Source organism: Parus major, chromosome 11, assembly GCF_001522545.3.
Source record: "Parus major isolate Abel chromosome 11, Parus_major1.1, whole genome shotgun sequence".
Taxonomy (NCBI): domain Eukaryota; kingdom Metazoa; phylum Chordata; class Aves; order Passeriformes; family Paridae; genus Parus; species Parus major.
In genome coordinates, this window is record NC_031780.1 from 767,803 (window position 1) to 778,206 (window position 10,404).

Genomic DNA, 10,404 nt, shown 5'->3' on the forward strand with positions numbered 1-10,404 from the left:
CTGGGATATCTCCAGTGAGGGAGACTCCTCAGCCTCTCTGGGCAACCTGCTCCAATCTCAAGCAGACCTCAGGGCACTGGGTTGCAGCACTGACAGAAACTCATGGCAAAACCTAAGAAAATTGGAGCTTTATCACCTAATTGCAGCAGGGAAGCCTCCCCAAGAGCACGTGATGGTGGAGACACTCCTCACAGCCACCGCTACCGTCTCTGCCGCCCCTCGGACCACAAACGCTGCGCGACGCCGCAGCCAATCCCGCAGAGAAAACAAGAAGCCAAACAGAAGTTTGGCCTCGATCCACTGAAGGCAGGGGCTCATCTGTAAGTGTTCCAAGGTGTTCCCATCCCACATTATGGCCAGACTCCAATTCGTGCAGAAGCTGAAATAATGGCTTTTACTAAAGGAGTCCTTGGCTCAGTGCTGCGTGCACTTCCAGAGGAGCAGGGGACTGATGCTCCCTCACAGGAAACTGGAGCTGATGGAGCCACAGAGCTGAGCTTCCACTTGCTCAGGTAAACCCACTTCAAGCCAAACTTTTATTGAAGTTAAACTCTATTTGCACATATTTACAACAAGTGACCAGCTCAGAATTTTAATTGCAAGAAGAAAATGACAAAGCTTCTTATTTGAAAGGTAAGGCACAGTGAGTCTGGTGGCCCTCAGGTCTCTGTAACGGGACAGAGAGCCTGGGCTGGCACTTGGTTCTGCAGAGCCTCACCCATGGGCAGCAGAGGAAGGAGAAGCATCAGCTGGAAAGGCTCCAGTACTCATCTGGGCCTCCAAAGCCATTACTGCCTGGAAAACAGGGAAAGCTGGGGGCAGCCAAGGAAGCCCTGCAAACACCAAGTGTGGAGTACCACGGGGAGCCGTGCCCTTGCTGGACAGGAGAGGAGGCAAAAACTAAGCAAGGGCTGAGTTTTGGAGTTTTGGCTGAGTTTTCTAATTTAAGAGCATTTTCTGATGCTGCATGGTCATATGGTCATTTAAACCACGGCATTTTCACTGCACTCACTATTGCCAGTCTATCTGTAAATTATTTAATAATAAAAAGCAAAAACTCCTCTGCAATTTCCATCCTTTCATTCACCCCCTTCACTGCCAGCCTGACACAAGACACCCACTCACAAACAGGCAGAAACCCCCACAAAACGAGATCCAGCAACTGTAAGATTCAACTTCAAAGACATTAAAGGACATAACATTTTATTTGCCTTCTGCTTTTTAACTTTTGGGGTCCACTCTGGCAATGCTTTTGAATTTTTAATTAAAAATAAAAGCAAGGCTGCTTCTGCTGTCATTTCACTTTGAAGTTGGACATTTAAATATAAAATCTGTTACCTGAAGACTCTGCTAAAGCTATGAGTTTAGGAAAACTGCCCAAAACATATGTCTCAGCAGATCTGGACACTTATTATGGTTTGAGCTGGTTTTATTTTGCCTAAAACTCTTCCTGTACATTCTTTCAGCAAAATTAAAGTGATTTTGATTTCCATGCAGTTTTCCTTTTTGCATTTTAAATTTAAATCAGAATCATAGGATCACAGAATGGTTTTGGGTGGGAAGGGACCTCACAGCCCACTCCATCCCACCCCCTGCCATGGGCAGGGACACCTTCCACACCTTCTATCCCAGGTTGCTCCAAGCCCCAGCCAAGCTGGCCTTGGACACTTCCAGGGATCCAGGGGCAGCCACAGCTTCTCTGGGCACCCTGTGCCACAGGGAGAGATTTCATTACATTTAATGCATGCATTTGGTACCATGGGGATGAATTGCCTCCATTTCCATCCAGTGCCGACCCTCTCCTCGCTGAGCCCCTTCCCTCTGTTGCTGTGGCAGTTCACAAACTGGACCACAAACGAGGTGCTTCCATTGACACCTGGGAGAAGAGCAGGGCCAGGGGCTGTGCTAACACCTTTGCTGCCAGGTGGGGATCGGTGCCCACCTTGACAGAGCCCTGCAATCGCGTGGGCCCCTCCCCAGGCAAACTGAGGCTGTGGGAGCCAGGAGAAGCCCCCAGTGTTCCTGCTCCCCCCTAACCACAGCAGCACCCCACAGCAGCGCTCTAATGGGATCCAGCAGCAAAACACTCTTTCTGCTGGAGGACTGGTGTATTTCATTGCTGAAAGAACTCAAAACTTTTGAAGCCTCTCCTTAATTTTCAATGAAAAGCATTTGGTTCTAGGGTGACAGACGAGGCTCTTAAGAGCTGTTACCACCTCAGGTAATTATAAAATGACGGAAGGGAAAGGGAAAAAAGCGAGCAAGTGCCAGATTAACACTCAGTGTGTTTGTGCAGGGCTACAAAGGTGCTTGCACGGCTGCCTGCGCTGAGAGCTCGGCTACAACAGCTTCCAGTTGGAAAGAAAATTGAAAGAGGATGGAAGCAAGGAGAGAAGAAATTGCAACTAAAAACTGAAATGAATTCCAAAATAACACATGAACTGGAACACTACAAAATACTTTCAAAAAAAGGGAAAAAGGAGACTTTTGTAGCAAACTGAAACCAGCCCAGATTGGGAAGAAGAGTCAAAAACCTCTTGTGCAAGCCTGGGGCTGGCTCAGGCCCCAGGAGCTGGAGGAGGGCTGTCCTCTCCCTGGGAAGCAGGTAAATCTCAGCAAATTGGAATTTCGCTTTGACACTTCACTTAATATACTCTATGTATAACTAGGGGAAAAAATTAAAACAAGACAAAAGCAGGCAAACAGGCTGAGCAAAGCCCTATGAAATGAAATGGATCCAGCAGTAATAATTAGTTCTTTAACTACAGAATGCCAGAATGGTTTAGGCTGGAAGGGACCTTGAAACCTATCCTGTCCCACCCTCTGCCATGGGCAGGGACACCTTCCACTGTCCCAGGGTGCTCCAAGCCCCATCCAGCCTGGCCTGGGACACTTCCAGGGACAGAGCAATACGGTGAAACCCAGTGAAGTAAGAACACACAGACCATACCAGAAACATGTGGAGTAGAGGCACAATCCTTTTGTAAGAGATAAACCACAGCAGCTCTCAGTGAGGAGAGGTGAGCCCCGAGGTGGGACCACGCCACTGAGTGACTGAACAGGGCAGAAGCAGCAGACAAGAGGCATCAGCAAGTTCAGTAGCCTTCAACTTTGGATACCCTGCCCCTAAATCTAAATTAAACCAGAATAAAATGCAAGATTACTAGCCTATAGGTCCACATAATAAAATTCCTCCTGAATTCTGCCTCCTGCCAGCAGAGCTTTTATAGCACTGCACTGGGAAAAGCTTGGAAATTGCCCATTTGGAGTGGGCGCACCCAGTGCCAGCCGCCAGTGCCCACAGACAGCAGCTGTGCCCACCCAGCCCAGCCCAGAGGGGAGTGCACACGGGCCGATGGCAAAGAAAGGGCCTTTAATAAACCAGCAGCATAATCCAGGACTCTGTCCTCTTTATTTTTTAATAGAAGCCTTTCACGATATGGAACTAATTATCGCCATCTGCCGTCCCCAGTCTTATATTTCCTCTCTCACAGCTCATTCTTCAAAAACTCAGTAGCTTCCTCCCCTTACATTTGTAAATGCTGTTGACTATGGATAAAATCCATGTTTACTTTGTATTCAGGGCCCATAGGAAAGCTTGTTTTAATCATCAACAGATGTTACATTCTGCTCTGCTGTGCTTGGCACACAACTTCAGAGGGAAATAAAAGAAAAATCTTTATTTTAAATTTAAATTGTAGATTGTTACAGACTAAATAAAATGCCAAATTGTTATTGGAAACAACATGGCCACTGTAATAACTGTAACTGACATTTACTTTTTACAATTAGGGGTTTTTTTTTCTGGTGCTGTTTAACACAAGATGGTTTCCACATTTTGCAAAGGACTTTCTTTCCCTTTGCTCTGAAATGATTTGCAATCAAGCCACAGACATTTGTAATTTATTTTTATTTAATACTTTCCTACGAGCTTATGAAATACTGGGATTATTATGCTATATACAGTAGATAGTTTTTGAATACGTACTCTCCCTCCAGACTCATATTTCAATACACATTATCCCCTTGAACTCATTTATAAACACCCATTATTCCCCCAGACCCCGCTATAAACATGGAATATCTCCATGGACTGTTCCAGCCTTATGGTCCTTTTTATCTCTGGCTTCTTTCCTGTTTCTGCCCATCTTTGAAGTCTGCGGCCGCGCTCCCCCCGGTGCCCTCGGGAGCCGCTGGCAGTGGGAGCGCTCAGCTCCGGCCGCAGCTTCTCCTGCTCCTCTGGCAGCTGCTGGAAAAGCCGAGCAGGGCTGGCCCTGGCACCTGCTGCACGTGTGGGGATTGCAGCATGCCAGCATTCCCTGCTGCTGGCATCCACTGCTGCTTTCTGTCTCTCTGAGCAGTGGCAATACGATCCTCAGCTGTCCAGTGCCCGAGAGTTCATTCCTCACCCAGTTACCAAACTGGTGCTTTGAGTGTTAACTTCTCACTTCAGTTTTATTTCCACACCACTGCAGAAACTAATTATGAAGTTATTTAGAGGTTTAGGATTGCTCAGAAACAAAATGGAATAAAATGTTTGAACAGGAAAAACTTAAAACTTAGTCAGGATAGCTCTTCATTGTACCTGTGTATGACAGATATTTCAAGGGGACGTCTTCCACTAGACCAGGTTACTCCAAGTCCTGTCCAAATTGGCCTAGGACACTTCCAGGGATGGAGAAGATGAATTTCATGCCAAAAGATGTTTTAAATGCAAACTTTGTGTATCCATGAGCTAATGCATCAGAGTGTCCAGGAGTTTTTAGAGCAAGTCTGTAAGGGAGCAGAAGGAGCTGTGCTAGACCTGGATGACATGGTGACACTACTGGGGCTCTGAAGGATCAGAGGGGGGCCTTAGATGTAAGAGAATTTATTTACAAAAACACAGTGCACACCATGGTCAGACGTTGCACATATTTGGGGAAATATTAAGCACAAACAAGTTTTTAAAATTTTCCTCATGAAACTTTGTGATCTAAAAAAGTAAATCTCAGGAGGAAATAAATCCTTTTCTTTTAAAAATTGCAAACTCCAGCACAATGCAAACCAGCTTGGAAAGCACCAGACGGCTATTTTACATCGCTGGTGAATACTGTTATGAATTAACAGCTCATTAAGAAAAAAACTTTTGCAAACCATGAATCTCAAAAGAAAGTCAGAGAAACTGCCATCTGCAATCTCCAGTGTGTGAATAAATCTAAAATCCATCAAGGGACGGAGTTCTTCCGAGAGCCAAACAAACAGGTGTCCCCTGGCCTCCCGACCCCGACATTAACAGCGCAATAAAACTCTTCCCAGTCCAGCACCAAACCATTTGGTACCAGCACATGGGATAATACCTGCTCCTTAACACACGGAAACGCGGATAACAAATGCCTCTAAAGTCCCAGAAGAAACAGAGACGTGCACTGTGAAGTATCCCCCCAGGAATCCTGTAAATCATACCCAAATTTCACTTGTCCTGGAACAGGTTGGAAAATCTGTTTGTGGTTTCTTCTACATATCTTGAACTGTATCTGGTCAGTTCAGAAATGAAAGAGTCCTTCAAACTCCAGTGGAAAGATCTCTGTACGTGTTATTTTAAAACAGCTTTAAACTGCCGACAAATTTGCTCTGCAAACTCAATTATTCTTACAGTTTTAAAATATTTACTCTTTTTTTTTATCACATTTGATTGATCTGTATAGTCGAGTGCCATTACTTCATCTATTCATGCTGGATTTGTTGGTGTTGGCACCCAAAGGGCAGCACTACGATTGTCCTGTGTTTCTCTCTGCTCCCCCAGCTCCAGCATTCCCAGCACAGCTCAGATCATCTTTGGGCAGCAGAAAGCACCACAAGCTTCTCCTGTTGGCTTCTATGAGCCTGGCTTCATCTCAGCACCAGAGGTATGAAAACCTCTGCTTATGCAGATGGTGACACACATTTAATTTCCATGACTTTCCAGCCTTTCCATCCATGCACCAATTTCTCTGCACTTGAAATGTACCACCAGCTTGGAAAGCTATGCCAAGATAACCTTCAGTGCCACTTCCAAAAGGCCTCCTCTGATTGAGGGTGAGAGCTCAGTCCCTCTCTGGGTCACATCTTTGTAACTCGCTGGGTTCACTTGCCATTGCAGCGCAGCAGAGGAGGATTTTTACTAGCACAAGTTTACTTGCAGTTTATTAACATTAAACCCTTTCTCTCCATTGTCACTTCTCCCAGCTCCTCGTGGTTTATCCCACTGCTACCCTAACACAGCACTCACACACAGATGTGGTAAACACCAAATAATAAAACACAGAAGCCAATGTTGTGACATGCACAGAAGGCAGCAGAATTACAGCTGGGAGTGTCACTCCTGCCCTGCATTACACCACGTGTGACACAGGTGCCACTGCCACATAAAGCATGGGAGATTTCAGAGAACAGATAGAAATATACAAAAAGGCAGAAACAGCAAGATTTATTTTTTTTTTAATGGTATTTTCCTGACAGCTCCTCATATTTATTTTCTGTACTTTGTTTCACCACTGAAGAAATCCCTGTTCAGACAATTCATGAAGATGGACTAAAACATCATGAAAAAAATCGAGCTGGTAGGACTGAGCTGTTCAAGAAAAAGGAATTTATTAGAGGTCATGTTTATTCAGAAATGAAAGTGCCTTGTTAATTCACAGGACTCAGGATAATGTGATTATTTCACCCAACACCTTGCATAATACAGGCCACTGGACTTTTCTGTATTACTTCCAGTTTAAAGCTCAACAGTTGCACTTGAACTACAGGTTTAGAAAATCATCCACTCTTGATGTTAAAATATCCACCATAACAGCCATTAAGTTGTTCCAGTGATTAATCACCTTTCCTGATTAACAGATACATTATTTCTAGTCAAATTTTTGTCTACCTTTATTTTAATTCACTGAATCTCTTTGTACTTTTTTCTTCTACTCTTAAGAGCCCTCTGTTCACTAATTCTTTTTGCCCATGTAGGCACTTACTGACCAAGTGCAACCACCTCTTTAGTGCCTTTCTGATAACAGAAGAGGCTTGATTTTTATTTTTTTTTTTTTGTTTATCTGTCACCATAAGATAAAATTTTCCCTTATTTAATCACTGTTGTGGATTTTCAGTGCATCTGTTTCAGTTTTCCAAGTGTCAGGCCAAGAAATGGACAGCACATGAAGGCACCAGAGGAGCTGCAGAGACTCCCAAGATTAACTAAAGGGAAATTATCAGCATGCAAAAACTTTTCAGCAATTATTTTTAATATTTCAAAAGAGCCATGTACTTTTAAAGTGCATTTCAACAAAAGGCAGTATCGTTTGTTTTATATAAACAGACAACTTTGAAATGCATTCTATTTAAAATTATACCAATTCTTCACATCTTAATTAATGCCAAAACTTGATTTTCTTTCTTAGCAGTGTATTAGAAAACTGCTATTAATGTAATTTAATTTTTGTAAGGAGCAGCATTTGTTTTCTATTTAAAAAAAAAATAGTGGTTCTGAAATGCTGGTCTGTCAACATCACTTAGAACATTCCCATTCCATGCCTCTATGTAATAAATTAAATCAGAGTTTTAATTGTGCCCATGCTTTGTGGTTCCTGGCAGTACAAAAAGATCTTCTGTGAATTCACGTCCCAAGAAGTCCTACTGAGTGATTAATTACTGGTCTGGAAGATATAAATATGCTTTTCAGGGAAGTCAGTATGGACTGCTGGAAGCTTTGGTCTTATATATGGCTGTAGGTGTCTCTCACCCAGCAGACATCACCCTAATTCAAACAAGATTCCAGTTCCAATATTTACTGGCAGCACAAACCCCTTTCCTGTCCACTTGCCCTATTTAATTAATACAAGATCTATAGATCTGGAAGTGAGGAGCACAAGATATGTTTGTTCATATTTTAGATTTCTCTGAGTTTTCCTCAGCCTGGAAGAAGCCACCAGCACAGTGTTTTGTCCTGCATGTTCTGGACAGCAAAGCTCCCCCAGAACATTGTTCTAATCAGCCTGGGAGTAACGCCCAGCCCAGTTGCCAGTCCCAACCCCATGGATCACTTTCCTCCCCACGAATCAGGGCTGTCACAGCCGGTGGCTCTTGTCTCTCCTCAAACTCTTTCTGTGCTCCAAATCAATTCTTGGGGCAGCCCATGGTACTTGCAGTCTGCTCCCAGAGTGCTGATAAACCACAAGGAGAGGAGCTTTATTTTCCTTCCCACCAGAGCACCATCAATATTAAACCAGAAACCATCCCACCTGCACATCTGGAGCAAGTCAGTGCCACCTCAGCCAGGCAACAGGGTCCAGCTGGAACTGGGGAATCACCCCAGGGGAACATCTCCCAGCAGGGTGAGGAGCAGCAGGCAGGAGATCAGCCAGCAAAAAGAAAACTGATCAAAACCAGCAGGGATGTGAAAGGACCTGGAACTACTGATGCGATACTGAACTCCTCACAGCTGGGCCTCCAACACAAGCCAAGGCAACCCAAGTGGAGATTACTGCCTAATGGCCTGGTAGAGGCGACCGAGGGATCACAGTCCAGCTCCTTGCTGCAAGGAACACCATTTATGTCACTACAAGCAAGAACATGACAAACAAAGACAAACAAAGACTAACTCCATCCTTCCTCTTTGAAAAGGTCTGTCCATAGTCAAGGAACAGAGTGAAATGTGAAAGAGAAATGTGTTCCTGTTTGGGGGATAGAAGACAAGAGCTTTGCAATCCTCTGAGCACCAAAATTCACTGAAATCACCAGGGCCATTGTGATTGCTCATTAACAATACACATCTTCCAGCTGACATTTTTCATTTGGACCTTGTGAAAACCACAAATCAAACATACATAAGAAGGTAGCCAACTTCAGCCGAGGAAAGGTCTTTAAAAAACAAGAAAGAAAATAAACCTTTGATAAAATAATTGCTTCTACTGTTATTTTTTTTGCTATTGCTTCAAAAACAATTTCTCTTTCTTTCTTGTTCATCTATCTGGTGTCCTGCTGGTGTGCAGATGAAAGGTCCAGTCTCTTTAAAATTTCATGCAGGGCTCTTCAGAACATCTCAGTTTTAAATGCCCATGGCAAAGACAACAAAATGTACCAGTAAATGGGAAGCAGATGAAACCCCTGTTTATACACTCGGTAAAGGTGGTGTGTGCGACAGGGTCTGTTTTCACACCCCCACAGACTGGCAAGAACCAGCTGTAAAATCACTACACCACATCACTTACATTCACCCAGTATTGACCACAGCTCAGCATCCCAAAAAACCCCTGGGATTTAGCAAACCCAGGTGAGTACAAATCTACCACTTGGTAAGAAAAGGGATTTTTCCCTTTCTGCCCTTCCAGTACCTGAGGAAGCCTACAAGAAAGATGGACACTATTGACAAGGAACGACAGGACAGGGGAGAATGGCTTCACTCTGCCAGAGGGCAGGGTTAGGTGGGATATTGGGAAGGAATTCCTGGCTATGAGGGTGGTGAGACCCTGGCACAGGTGCCCAGAGCAGCTGTGGCTGTCCCTGGATCCCTGGCAGTGTCCAAGGGCTTGGAGCAGCCTGGGACAGTAGAAGTTGTCCCTGCCAGTGGGACTGGATGAGCTTTAAGGTCCCTTGCCAACCCAAAGCATTCTGGGATTCTGTGGTATCACTGACATTTCCTTCAAGTGATTTTGCCGCTCACTAAGAGCACGTTCTGACCAAATTCAAGACAACAGATTCTTACAACTTCAGGTTTCTACAGCTCGTGAGCCAGCACAGTAACCACCACCATCTAAGGCTGCAGTGCTCAAGTCTGACAGGTTTGTGTGGGTTTGTAGCACCTTTTTCCATCTAATAAGTCTAAAGTATTTTGCCAGAACAGTCACTGAATTTCCAACCGGAAACCACAACATCTGTTTCCTATATCTCTGCCGTTGCTGCTCTCATTTACAGTGTTCACAACTCTGAGCACTCATGAGGAGATATTTCTCAGCTCACTGTGGAGTTGAAGCAGATGATTCACATCTGTGGTGCTGAAGCAGCTTGGGAGAGACCAGTGGACTCCCTGCCCAAAAGTGGGAATATGTATAATTTAAAAAAAAAAACAGAACAAAACACAAAAAAAAAAACCAATTGGAAGAACCAGCTGTCAAATACTGAGACACTTGAGGAAAAGCAGAAATTTATTGACAGTTTTTCAGAGAACGGTTCCAATATCTAATGGCAATCTAAATTCTCCTTAGAAAAAGGGTAGTTTCAGGTGCATAAACTCATTATGAGTGGAGTTATGTCTTGTACACCTACAATGTGTAAAAACAAAACCTGTATCAAAGTAGGTGAGATGGAAGGTTTGGACTCTCAGCATCCTGACACAGAAAATGTTGCCCTGCAGGAGTCACTTGCATTAATCAAAGCACTCTGGTAGTGAACTGCACA